The sequence below is a fragment of the Leptinotarsa decemlineata genome, unplaced genomic scaffold, assembly GCF_025532065.1.
Source record: "Leptinotarsa decemlineata unplaced genomic scaffold, Ldec_3_MD MMD2_tig00000035_RagTag_RagTag, whole genome shotgun sequence".
In the NCBI taxonomy this organism is placed as follows: Eukaryota; Metazoa; Arthropoda; class Insecta; order Coleoptera; family Chrysomelidae; genus Leptinotarsa; species Leptinotarsa decemlineata.
The window spans coordinates 15,012,942-15,027,220 of record NW_027412540.1 but is presented as its reverse complement, the minus strand read 5'-3'; the positions used below and the strand labels follow the sequence as shown (position 1 = coordinate 15,027,220).

At 35.4% G+C, this 14,279-nt stretch overlaps 1 long non-coding RNA gene across 1 annotated transcript in view; it reads left to right on the top strand.

Annotated features, from left to right (window-relative positions):
• The first annotated feature begins 12,408 nt into the window (after positions 1 to 12,408).
• LOC141481028 (uncharacterized) overlaps positions 12,409 to 14,279 on the top strand; it is a 338,121-nt gene continuing 336,250 nt past the window's right edge. The window contains exon 1 of the long non-coding RNA XR_012464705.1: positions 12,409 to 12,674. This is a non-coding gene — a long non-coding RNA (uncharacterized lncRNA). The remainder of the gene's footprint in view (positions 12,675 to 14,279) is intronic.

The following is a 14,279-nucleotide window of genomic DNA, read 5'->3' as shown; positions in this document are numbered from 1 at the left end:
ATCAGAAATACGCGACGGATTGTGGCTGCTCATCGTTTAGAGGTTCAACTCAGTACTCCTCAAACTTTACTGTTTAAGAACTCTTCCATCTGGAGAACTGCGTTTATGTGGAATAAACTTCCTGAGAACGTTTTTACAAATGGATTCAATCCTCACTGATTCAAATCCAGTGTGAATCCAGCAGTGCTTGTGTTTGGTCCTTGAAAAAAAGGTCATAAATAGTGACGAATCATAGGTATATGATAGCGATATTGAAACCAAAGTCTAATTGTCCCAATGGAAGAGCCCAGCAGAGCCAAAACCAAAAAAACACTTTAAGTTCTGCTTTCTTTTATTACCGTGGCGTAGTGCATCAGGAGTTCTTGCCACATGGTCGTACAGTCGATAAGGATTATTGTGGAAAAAACATTTAAAGCTCTCGCATCATGATAATACACCTGTTTCATCGACATTTTTTTAAACAACACTGTAAGCATTCCTCAGCCACTGAGGCTGAGGAATGCTTACCAGACTTGGTCTTCTGTGACTTTTTTCTGTTCCCAAGATTGAAGAGACCCATGAAAGGCCAGAGTTTTGCTATACAAATGAGGAAATAACATTCGAATCGCTGAGAGAGCTCAAGGACATACCAAAAAGTGCATATCAGAACTGCCTCGAGGAATGAAAAAACCGCTGGCACATGTGTATTATATCTGACGGGGACTACTCTGAAGAGAACAAAATAGAAATCAATGAATAAATCCATATTTTTGGGATAAATTGAAATTTACCTTAGTTTTTGAACAGACAGCCTATACTTTTCATTGTCGCCCTGTCTACAAGCTGATTACTCCAGTTTGCTTCAAAATCTGATTTCAGTGTAATCAATGTTTCTATATAGTTATTATTACACTTGAAGAATTTCACAGATGATTCCATAATTCGTAGCTGTGTTCGGATTACCACTACTATAAGTAACGCAGCATGCAGAACATAAACATATCTTCTTCTTCGTACCTAACATCGCTTCTCGCAAATCAGGTGGTCATGTAACATTAAATTGGAAATTACAAGTCGGACAGATGAGTATCGTGAACTAAGAGACACGATTGACCTTGTGCCCTCTAACTGCACCTGCTAGAAGCGATTTCCAATTCGAAAAATTGTCAGATTGAAAGGAATTTTGTGTACTTCCACTCAGACTTATTGTTGTCAAGCAAGACTAAAACATCAAATGAAAAATCTAAGAAGACATATAATTCGTAAAATTTCATCAGTTAAGATATGTGTTGAGGTTGAAACGGTTGAGGTTGAAATATTTCAAATTTGGAACATGTGCAGGGCAAAGATTAACGAGGTCCCAACATGAATCAGATCTAATGAACACTCATTGTCCCAAAATGAGCATCCACTGTAGCTCATAATTGGACGTGATGCCAAAAGACACCACTTGACCCTGGATAATGCTGACTACTCACTTATTTCGAGCAGTTACTACAGTTTTATGTCAAACAATTGAAACGTTTCAAACTCAGGCAGTTACCCTACCTTTTTTAACACGAGGCGTAGGGAAGTGATATAGTCAGCATCGTTCTTGAAGGACAGTTGAGTTGAACAATGCATTGGTCGGTTCAGCCTCACACCACTGATGAAACCTTGGCGAGTGGAAAAACTGCCGTCCTGTGTTGGATAACAAACACATCGTATTTGAGTCTGAAGAAATGATCTTTAAATGTTCAATCCAGTCTGGGATATACCTACACAGTAGGTTGAATAGACTGACACCTACCAGAAAACAACTACTCCACTGGCTAATACCAGGAACGGCGTTGGATCATATCAGACAGGCGTGCAGGAATTTTCACAGAAAATTTCCTGCATATGCAACTGGCAATACAACTGAAAGATATGCAGTTGGTTAGCACTTCGTCCACTAGATGGAGTTACATTTTGTGATGTTAGCTCCAACTTCGAAAGAGGGATGAAATACCCTGAAATAATTTCGATTTTCAATTATGAAATATCATTGACTTCAGGTCGATATCTACCTGGCACTGACCAGAGGCTAAGGAGCCTGAAACCGTTCTACAAGTGTGCCCGTTTCAAAAGTGGAGGTCGACTCTTTCAGTTGAATTGCCAATTGCATATGCAGGAAATTTTCTGTGAAGATTCCTGCACTAATGCCTGTCGGATATAATCCAACGCCATTCGTGGTATTAGCCAGTAGAGTGGTTGTTTTCTGCTAGGTGTCAGTCCATTAAACCTACTGTGTAGGTATATCTCAGACGTGTTTGAACATTTAGAGTTCATTTCTTTAGATTTGTTTACTGCCAGTCTTCAAGTATAGCCCACAGACTAATAAGAAAAAACATCGTATTTGGGCTCTGTTTATCAATAAGATAATATATCTATGAGTACCTATGTTGAGGAATGGAATGTGTCTGACAAAAAATTTGTTGTTCAGGTCGTCCGCATATGAACTTTGAAATCGTAGTGTCTCATACGTCGATTATATATTATCAAAACGCCTGGACAACAAACTAGGAAGCCTGGAAGGGATACATGGAAACGTGTTTATACCGGATTGTTTTCGTGATACGAGATCCTACAGACAGAGTTCGCAGCAAGCAAGATCAAACATGAATTTTTTCTAGTGAAACGAAAATTTGGCACGGATGAGGAAACAAACTAGGAAAACTTGCAACATGGCAAAACATAATCTTAAAACAAATACCATGGAGTACACAAGAACAGAAGATGTACTATAAGAAAGGTTCGACGGGTGCAATTTCCAGGGTCAGTACAGTACGGAGTATTGGACAAATTTAGAACTGTGGGCTCTTGAAAAAGCCTCCAGAGAGAATTGGCTGGTGGCGGAAGTGAAAACTTTGAAGAAAATTTAATGGGTCCATAAATTCATTTCAAACTTCTAAGTCACCGGGGCCAGATGACATTTACCCAGCAATGCTGCAGAAACCCCGGGATTTCTACTCAAAAAATTATATATGATACTCAGAGAAAATTTGGTTTTGGGATATATACCAAAAACATGGAGACTGATTAGGTCCACTTTCATTTCTCAACTTGGGAAAATGGGGCAGGCGAATACTTTGGGACCAATCAGTCTCATGAGTCTTGGATTGGAAATATTAGAAAAACTACTCGACAAGCATATTGATGACACTGGATACCAGACTAATATATCTACAGGTGATGGAAAAAGTAGGATATGCCTAATGAAACAAGAAATACTTCCACCTGCTTTCTTGAATATAGAAGATGCATTTGATAATACTTTCTCAGAATCAATCATCAGGCGTCGATAAGAACAGGGATCTATGACAGGAGGTACAGATGAGTAGAGTGCTGAGAGGAGGATTAGTATATACAACTATCATGGAAGGGACAGTAGAGGCTCGGGTAGTAAGAGGTTGTCCTCAGGAGAAGGTACTACGTCTTCTAGACCATAAGGGGCACAAATCACAAAGAGGACCAAAATACAGAGTCTAGGATCTCCAAAACTTTGAGGTGAAGATGTGAATCTGTCGAGAAATGTCAAATATCTGGAAGTGATAATAAATCCCAGACTGGCATCAGGATATATTCACAACTCTGAAAATTCATATAACACAATGAAAAATTGATCATGTTCCACAATAGATCCTGCAACGTTGGTATGAAGAAATTCGTAGGTAATCAAACGCAGTAAAATTATTAGTGCGAGTACAAAAACTTGATGAAACGAAACATTTGAATGAATAGGAGAAATCTAGCACAGTAATGAAGGAAATAAGCCATATCAGAAAACACAGAACTGAGTTGAACCATTTGAAAAATTCCTCATTATATCTTCCTGAAGTACTGATCATAGATTGAAAATAATTAACTTATACTCAAACATTGATAAACGCTGTCATCGATTATTGTAAATTATGCATGACTTCATTTCATAGCATTCATAACTGTAAATGTTCTAGCCCATTGTCACATATGTTCACCGACTGCTAGTTGTTTCGATAAATACTGTCAGATTAAAAACATCAGAATTTTCATATAATAATATTGAAATATTGGGTATAATAGTTATGTAGGAATGAAGTGTCGTAGGTAACAGAAACTCTCTTACAGAAGGAATTCAATTTTTATAATATTGATTTGTCGTTGTTTTTTCCACTATCGATACTTAGCTCATCAAACTCACCAATAATGTTATGTATTTCTTCAAGTTCATGGAAGACATTGAAGATGATGTTGAATTTCATAATATATTTAATACAAGACATAGAAAATTCGATTCTAATCTGGTGGATCATTATATCACAAAAGACATCGTTACTTCCTCGATATTGTTTCGTAAACTGAAGTTACTGAATATTGTCATCCTGAACTACAACTTCAATTTTGCTGCTACAAAATTAGTGCAAAGCATTTGTACATCACATTTTTCTTCTATTTTTTTCTAACGGATTAGGTGTAGAAGAATTCAATTTCTCAGTATGAAACGTATCAGTTTTGTGGTAATATTTTCCTAATGTAAGTATATTTAATTCTTGAATTTTGCCTAATTTCTCTGCGGAAAAATGTATATCATTATAGAAAATTCATTTGAGAAAAAACCGTTCCAAGTCTTATTATTGAAGTTGGACATAAAATTGATCTGGAAGTTTGATCTATAAAAAAAACGTTACAATTATGTTTGTTGTTCCGTCAATCAACATGGTTATTGAACTTATGTAAATTCTCTATTACGAATTTTCCATTATTTGTATTTTTTCATTTCTCACACCCACTGACCAATAAAAACGAGAAATTTATTTGAAGCCATTTTATCAATTTGTGAATACAAATATTAGCACAATTAAGTTGGTAAACATGTCTAGTATCCAATCGTGCAAAAAGATAATTTTATTCATTGGTCATTAAACGATCACGTAGGGCAACTTGAATTATTCATCACATTAGTAGCACACAAGTGTTTTTCAATGAAAATTGTCTTCAAGTGGTGACGGAAAAGGCGATTTATATAAATGAATATTTTTATAATATATTCACTCTAAATGGATATTCTGAATTTTTTGATTATTCCTAGTAAACAGAAGTGGTTTCATTGTGAGTTTCAATGATATAAGATTCATTGAATTTAATGTTTTCATATGCTATATTGTTTATTTTTCAATGCTGAATATTTTTGATCATTAATAATGACTGATAGATAGGGCCTGTTCCGTCAGTATATAACTCAGTACATCAGAACCTGATAACCTACTTCATAAATTGTTTGATATTGTATTAGAAAAACAATCTGTACTGTGTTTTTTTTGATGAGTTGTTATGAATTTTGATCAAGTTTTGGTCAGTTCTATCATAGTTTTGTGTGCTATTGAAGTGGTATTATGAGTCAAAAAACTGGGTCGGTTATTTCGAGTCCAAGATAGCTTTGAAATGGAATTTGACGGATGGAGTGTGAAGTTGTCCAATCTTATCCCGCTTTTTGCTGGCTAAATCTCTCCAAGTTCATGATTATTCTGTAACACTTTTGATTGCTGTATTTATATTCACTTAAACAAATCTTTAAACTTTCTGCTATATCTCTTGCAAGCTTATTTCTGAAGTGAGTACTAGAATTGATGAGCTGTTTAAAAAATTACTTTCAATACGCTATGCTACTACACAAAATGATTTCTATATTTATTGAAGCAAACCTTTTTTCATAAAGAAACTTCTTAACCTGGAACTTTCAATAGAAACATTGAGACTTTCGTGGACCGAGATGAATCTTTACCGGTGTAATCATAAACAAAATTCATACCCTGAAGACACCAACTTGTTTTTTACACGTGTAAAAAAGAGTAAATATTGCAGTTCTGGTGTTTGGGAAAAGTGCTTCGGTTGAATAAACAATACAAGTAATTGATATGTTTTGTTACTTCAACTTCTGATTTCATAATGTGACAGTTTACATTCACTGTTGTACAAAGTTATTGAAAGGGTGATCCTTTGAAACGTATATTATTACAAATCGGAAAATATATCTGAAATGTCATTGCGGGACTGGAGATATATAGAATATGCCAGATTCATATCGAAGGGTTTTATATGAAACTTCAAGCAAAATATCATGGGATTATATTGTCAAAAACCATCTTCTCTGGCTTTTATGGACCAGTGCCTGGTCGATAACGGGTTTCCATATGTTGTGGATTGAAACCCTATAACGTTTCTTCACTAGTTTCTGGAGCCTGAGCAAGAAAGTGGTGGAATAACTAGCTCTTGATTCGCGGAGGCAAGGGCACAGGTCGGTTTTTGAATTTCAATATGAATTCAATTATAAGTGCTGAAAAAGGTTACCAAAATAAAAGTTTTTTTCATAAACCCATTACAAAGATTTCTAGAAGCACTGTAACCAGTTTCAACAATTATCACTATAGACCAACTAAGTTACACCAGGATATAACAAGGATTACCCTATTCCTTGTTTCATCTCGGTGTTGAGTGTTTTGATACGGTTTTGCATCCCCTGAAATGAATTATTCAACAAAAATACTAAATCAATATTGAAAATAAATTGAGTATTCAGAGTGCCGTTTCAAAATATTTTTCTCTTTCCAATGATGGCCTTAATAAGGAATATAACTGAGTACAGAGTCTCAACCTAGAGTCCGATGCACTACACTTTACAACTTCTGATCGAAATCGCATCTCCAGAAACCATTTCTCCAAATACATTCCTTCGATTCTTGAGATCCGGGACTCTGGCAGTCTCTAGCAGTAGCCACCTCAGACCTATATTTCAAAGACACGTCCAAGACGATTTCCTTCTTGTGTCCAATGTATTCAGTTCATTTCTGTTTCAATGCTATTGGTTATTCTCTCACTTTTATTGATTTTTATGCTTTTCATGATTTTGTGATTTTACTATTCAACGCAGAACTATAAACAAACTTATGTTTAAAGGCGACAGGCAATGTTTCATGAGGAATTTCATAAGTTCGAACTTTCCTTATCTGATATTATATAAAATGATTTGAAATCCCTGAAAGAACTAATAAAAAATAAACAAAGAATTAAAAAAGAAGAGCTGGAAATAACAATTATATTAAGCAAAATTGAAAGAAGAATTAAAAAAGAATAACTGAAAATAACAATTATATTAAGCAAAAAAAAAACATGAAATGAAATAACACTAAAATAAAATACAAGTGAAATAGAACAATTGAACAAAAATAAAATGAAAAAAAAATAAGAGATTCCAAGCTAAGCATAAAAAAACTGTTGTGAAAAATTCTGTTGACTGTAAGATCAGTTGAAATTAACAATTTCCAAATATGATTTTGTAAAATCCCATTTTAAATTAATATCTATGAAAACTTCAAGGGGTGGAATTCATTCTTATGAATCATTTTCGAAAATTTTACTCGAATCAACACTACGTGTTTTCTATCTACACCTCACTATTCACTCTATGTTACACTACTCTATGACATATATCTATATCCTGCTCAGAAGAATCCCAGTTCTGTGAAAATATAAAATAATTGGTTGCGTACATCGAATATCTTGAATACGGTTACCTCGAATATGGTTATCTCGATTGACAAAAATACCTTATAATGTGGTTTTTCTTGGTCACATTGTAAGCATATTTAGAGATTCCAAGCCACTGTAACTGAGGTAATCACACCAGTATTGTTTCAGATAACATTTCCACGACAAGAAAGCAACCCTTTCCAAAAGTAGTCTTGTAACGATGAACGATATGAGAATCATCATATTTTTGATTACCCACCTCCACCAAGAATTTCAGTCAACAGTTCTCAATCCAAATGGATCGTCAGTTCATGGTTTTTAAGCTAGCCGTCTACATGTCCGGCACAGCACAGCACGGTGCTGTCCGCCACCTGATGGCGACGGGTAGTAGCATCGCCCACTTGTTCAGCTATAACCAGCACACTGAGGGTGTTGTTTGTTCGATTTCAAGGGAATATCAGTTAACATTGAGCGGTAACAGAAACATATCTATCACTAGCAGTTCTGACGAAGAAGTCGTCATTATAGTGGCCGCATTATTGAATGTAGAAGAAAATAGTTACAAAAAAGAATGCTGTGGGTTCATCACAATTATCAAAAGAGTTCTAGTGCCTTCCTCAACGAGCAACTCAATTTTTCCTCATCCATTTCCATAGGACCATCTGACACTGTGCTGTCAACTGATGGAATAGCAAAACGGAGAGACAGAAACTTCCCAGGCACGTTTGGACAAGTTGATGCTGGCAAGCGCTGGTCGGCGACGCGACGCGCTCACTTGGCCAGTCCGTCACAGCAAGTTCCGTTATTTGCCGGATAGGATCGGAGAGCTGGAATCCTTTCCGGCGGCGGACGCTCTTGGTTTTGCCGTGCCGGGCTAGTAGGCGGTTGTCCATTCATTTTCATTGTTGCAATCCGATACATATTTCGACGAGACGGGCCGTGTTGTACTGTGCCGGACAAATGGGCAACAAGCTTAAATCGTCTCTATTTATTATGGTGCAGAGTTAGCTGAAACAGTTTCAAAGCATTCTCTATGAGTGACATTTTGCATCAACAGGTCTTTATCAAATGAATACCATCAGTTGGGGTAAGATAGGCCCAAATCTAAAGTTTTGTTATGTATGTTATTTTCTATGTATCTTACTGTGTAAGCAAACTTTATATCAATAAATTAAAACCATATTGAAACCTCTCAATCATTTTGCAATATTAAACTGAATTTTTCAAATGTTGAGCCAAAGTTGTCTTGAATTGGGAAAACTTTGTCCCATACTTTTAAACCATATAAAACCTATGTTTAGTATCGGTTGGGCTAAAGTTAGACAAGATAAAATTACCACCAGACATATTAGTTTGTTGTTTTACCTGCTTTTACTTCAAGAACATCCATGAAATGATGAGAAATGGGAATAAATGAAACGGACTTCATTTTAGCGAAAGAAAAATTAATTGTATAAAAAAAGAAATCAGTTTATATCATACATACTAGTTTTCCAGTTCTGGCACATGGAACTGGTCGTCTTTGAAACTATTTTTGGAGGATTGATCTTCTGACAAACATCCAGCCAGTCGTAAGTCAGGCAATTCAACTGTAGGTCCACCTTCAGATAAGCTAACAATTTTGCCAGGGTATTTCTGTCCATTATATTTAACAAATACAAAGTTATCAATAGTCTTCGGGCTTCAACTCAACTGGTGTTTCTTCATCATTAGTATTGTGAACAGGTATGCCTGCTACTTTCTGTGATATTTCTTCCAGAACGGAAAATGTTTCGCTTTGCCCATCAGACTCTAATACGATCTCAACATCATCTTCATCTAAAGAAGAGTTTTGCTTTTTTTTGTTTTCCTTCTTGGAATCTTTTTGTGTTTCATTTGACGCACTGGTAGAAAGTTTGTTGGCTGCTTCTTAGATGGCTGCTTCAACCTCTTCAAATGCAATACTCTTGCCAGCAGGCACTTGCATTTTCCTTCATTTTCCTTCTTCTCGGGCCATCTTTAGTTAAAAACTCAACTCTTTTCTCCTCCAACTGTTCTATAAAAGCTTCTCCTATAGACTCTTTATCCACGGGCTGGTTTTCTGGAAGACGATCTAGCAGTCTTTGCTTGTTTAAGGGATGAATTCCACATTTGGCAAATCCAGCCGTCAAATTGTTTCTCCGCTTTTTTTCCAGACTTACCATTAGTTCTTTTAGCAATCGTGGAAACAAATATTTAGGGATCGTTGCAAATTTGGATTCTGATTCTGACTCTTTACACTTGCGAAGGATGTCACGCCACGATCTTTTCATTTGTCCAAAGAAAGCAACGTCTGATGGTTGTGTTAGATGTGTTGAATTTGGAGGGAAGCAAACGAACCTTATATTATTCTCTTCACATAGCTTAAACACGTGTAAACTGATGTGAGAAGATGAGTTATCTCCAATGATAACTTCAGGACCATCTAGATTTTTAACACTTGGTAACAATGTTGACTGGAACCAATCTTCGAAGCACACTGCATCAAACCACCCACTTTTAGAGCGGTTATATCGAGTGCCTACAGGACCATGCTCAGTCCATGTGGACCACAAGTGCTCGGCTCTATAGACAATATATGGGGGCAAGAGGTCGCCTGTAGCATTTCCAGCCATCATTATTGATATTGCACTTTTACTGAAATTGCAAATGTTCTCCAGATATTTTGCTCCTCTCTTACAGATAACCTTTTTGTTCCCCGAGTCGTCAGTAAGCTTCGTCTCATCGTAGTTGAATATATTATTTGGGGGAACATTTTAAACCTCTTCTTTGAGGTTGTCAATGTGATTTTTGATGAGTGAAGCATCCACTTCGGCTCTGACCTTTCTGATTGGAACTTATCCTACAAGTCAGATTCTCATGTCTTAAAATTGCTTTTGTCCATTCATAGCCAGGGAGATTGTTTTTGAACTGACAAATGTGGACACCTTTTTTGTCCAAATAGCTTTTGACTGCATAACGAAAATCCATTTCAACTACAGGGAACGCATAGTCTGAAATTTTTACTAAATGTTGTTCGAAAATATGCTCCTCTTCATCACTAAAGATTCTTGCACGACCTACATTTTTTGTATGAGCCCCTTCAAGTTTATTTTTTATCGTAGATTTAGGTATATTATACCTTTTTCCTGCAGCTCTTTGGGTTAAATCACCTGAGCTAATAGCCTCTAAACACTACTCTGACACTTCTGGTTTGTAATTGGCGTAATTTCTAGTTCCAAGAGGTTTTATTCGATTTTTCGGCATTTTTTCTGCGACAAAATCCAAAAATTAGTACTTACGATAATAATAAAAGATGTCAAAGATGTCCTGAAACAGTGACATCGAATTACTTTGTATATAACAAAGGTAACAGCATTATTACACCAAAAATACTTGAAACAATTGAATATATAATATTATTATATACTTACCTGCTAGTAGCTCTTCAAGAATAAGCGTTGACAAGTAAAAGTTGGGAGACATCAAATTTCGACACTTTCTCATAGTTAAAGGTGGAGTAACACTGGAGGGGTGGTGAAATATGGAACTGAATTCCCACTTGATCAACAGGTGGGCCAGTGGTGCTACCTATCCAGTAATGGATAAACTAGGTCGATAACACATCATATGATTACAGTACAGCACAATAAAACTCTTCTAACTTTGGGCCAATGTTACCCTTGAAGGGCCAATCTCACCCCAACAGACGGTACTGACAATTTTGATGATTCTCTACAATAGAATGTAACACACTCAAATCCACTTAGAAGTAAAGCTTCTTCTTTTCGTAGTTCCTCAAATGATGCTTCCACACATTTCATCAACATATGGGCAAGTTGATGATTAAAATCCTACAATAATACCTTATGTTTTTTTCCGATTCAAAAACTCCACCCTGATAGACCCTGATTTCAAAAGGACGAAGGACTTTCCACCAATACACTTACAGAACTATATCAACTTTATTCAAAGAATATTGTGACGAAATAGTAGAGGATTTAAGAAACTTCATCAGAGGTAGACAGTGGGACTGATTAGGAAACGTATGATGATTATTGATGAAATTCGTCATCAGATTTGGAGTCAGATCAGTTAAATTTCAGTTCAAAGGGTCTCAGGAATGGAGAATCATTTCTGGTTAAGTTGGAAGGAAAATCATTACTGACATTTTGTGGTACTAACCTAACTATAGACAGCAGTGTTAACGCTGATTTCACGGTAAAATACTTCAAACAAAAAATAATGGCAGGTACATGGTAACATTTCAATTATAGAGAATGAGAAAAAAAATTAACTGAATGTCATGGAGATTGCGATGGGTTGTGAAGTTGTTAGAATAGGAGAAAAAAATCAGGGAAATTAAGTGACATGAATCTCGGTAGAACATTTCCCATATGTATGATTGAACTTTTTGAATTTTCAGATTTTGGATAAAACTAATTAATACACTTGAAATGTAACACCTTTCCCTATTGATCGAGATTGTATTCCTCTGTCGAACATCTAATGACAAAACATTAAAAGAAATACACTCTTTTCAAAAGTTTTGCTGTAACAATGTAGGTACGATATACAAATACGAATCTCCTTGTTTTCGAACATCCAACTTCACTAAGTGTCCTAGTTAACTGCTTGCAATCCAAATATAATAGTTCATCAGTTAATGGTTGTTAATCATCATATTGCATTGATCTGAATTCCTCGCGTAATAACGGCTGAAAATAGCCTGGAATGTTATAACCGCCCAAGAAGCTAACATGTAATTCGCAAAAAGCTTCTTATAGTTGCAATCACTCTGAAAGCTCTGAAAATACCTCTCCTTCCTGAAGCCCCTAATGACCTATGCAACCCATATATCATATCACACTTTTTTCCATCTTTGATCGCGGTATACCGTGGCGCGCGAACTCACCGCTAAGCAGTCTTTCGTTTGTTTCTCGACGAGACGGTGTTGCGCGTTGTGTCGTAAGCGAACCTAACCTAAAAGTCGGCGTTCGTATCTTGTGTTTATCGAACGAGAATGTTTGAAGTTAGATTTTGGGCAACTGAATTTCGCGAAAAAGTGATAGTGTTTGCTGTTTGAAGGGATTTCCAGTGTGTTTTGTACTGTTCCATCATGGGATTGCTGTTAATTGTACTTGCTTTAATGCTCGCACAGAATCAAACACGTAAGTTTTTATTTTTAGAATTTAATTTGTTTTGCCAAATATTCACGAGTTGAGTTGTCAACTCAGGTGTCACAGCTGTGATAACTGTAGGTATATGAGGTTTTGACGAGGTAATCGGAGAAATAAAGATTAAACGTCATGTGTTGAGGGATGTCTTGAATTATTTAATATGAATCAACACGACTTCTTTCTGGCTGTAATGAGCATTTGCCATGCATAAGTTATGCATTATTGGACACCTGTGAAATAAAAGCATTTGCAATTCTATACCTACTTATACAACTTGCAACTCGGCAGAATAAAGTAAGCAGTTTCCGTGTAAAAGTTGTTATAAATGTCATTATAGAAACATTTCTTAAAAAAATAGGTAGGTATTTATTAACTTTCTATTTGAACTTGCCATGAAAAATCATTTATATTTTGACGGGTTTCATCAAAATCTAGTTTTTTTTTAGTTTAATTCTGAGAGATATAAATGGACTGACCATTACTTGAAAATTAATAACACTATCCTTGATGATAATTAAAGCTACGGTGTCAGCAAAACGAGTATAGAAATAAAAATGTTTCTGAAAATTATTTAATTATTATCATGGATCTCAGAGATATTCAGATAAAAATGTATCAATTATTTGTCAACAAAATACTCAACCGAAGGTGGAATGAAATACCTCACTAATCTCTGGAAGAGAACGAGAGAGGCGATATTGAATTAATTGAATAAAATTGACAGTTCAGCTACTATAAAAACAAAAAAGAACCTCAAGTGTCTAGATAAAAAGCATCTATGGCACTAACTGTGTACCTGTCTTTCACATAGATATTTTCACCTAGATATTTATATAAGGGCTAATGTAATCAATCATTGTTAGTTTAATGTATACGTTTGAGAATGTCCTTACAGGACGAAATTCGAAACTGCAGTAACGTTAGTTACAAATAAAAGTGGTAAAAACATAGAAAGTTTCAATTCTATTTTCTTCATTACGATTTCCCCCCACGTAGTAACGGCTACATTCATCAATTTTCTTTAATTGATATAAATAATTTTTGTAAGTACTTAATTAGATATGAATGAGGTAAGTAGGTATGCGTTCTGTTTGGAATTTGCATATGCATATTTCAGTAAAAAGCATCAAAATCAAAATAGAAAAAAAAATTACAAATGATTATGTGGAACAGATCGATTTCTATCTTTTTTGAATTAACACATTTCCTATAACATTCAGTATGTATCTAACCTTTGTTTTGTTGATAAGTGAATTTCTTAAGAAGGATAATCAATTATCAGATGCTACAGTGGTTTTGGAAAAAAGTTTTAGACATGATTTTTTTGTATGTCGATAAATATACAACCTATCTTTTGGTCTTGAAATATGTAAGGGTGATGAATAGGTACTTCTAAATAAACTCAAAGAAATAAATCTTAATGACAAAATTTTTAATGTTTATTCCATCACCCCCTTCTGGTTACCAAAATAATTCACCAGTCAGACCCTTTATTCAATTGCTCTGTTACTCACGTGAAGACTATATTTTATATGAAACCAAGCAGAGTCGACTTAATCTAATGGTAAAGAAACATATCACTTATGTGACAAAGAT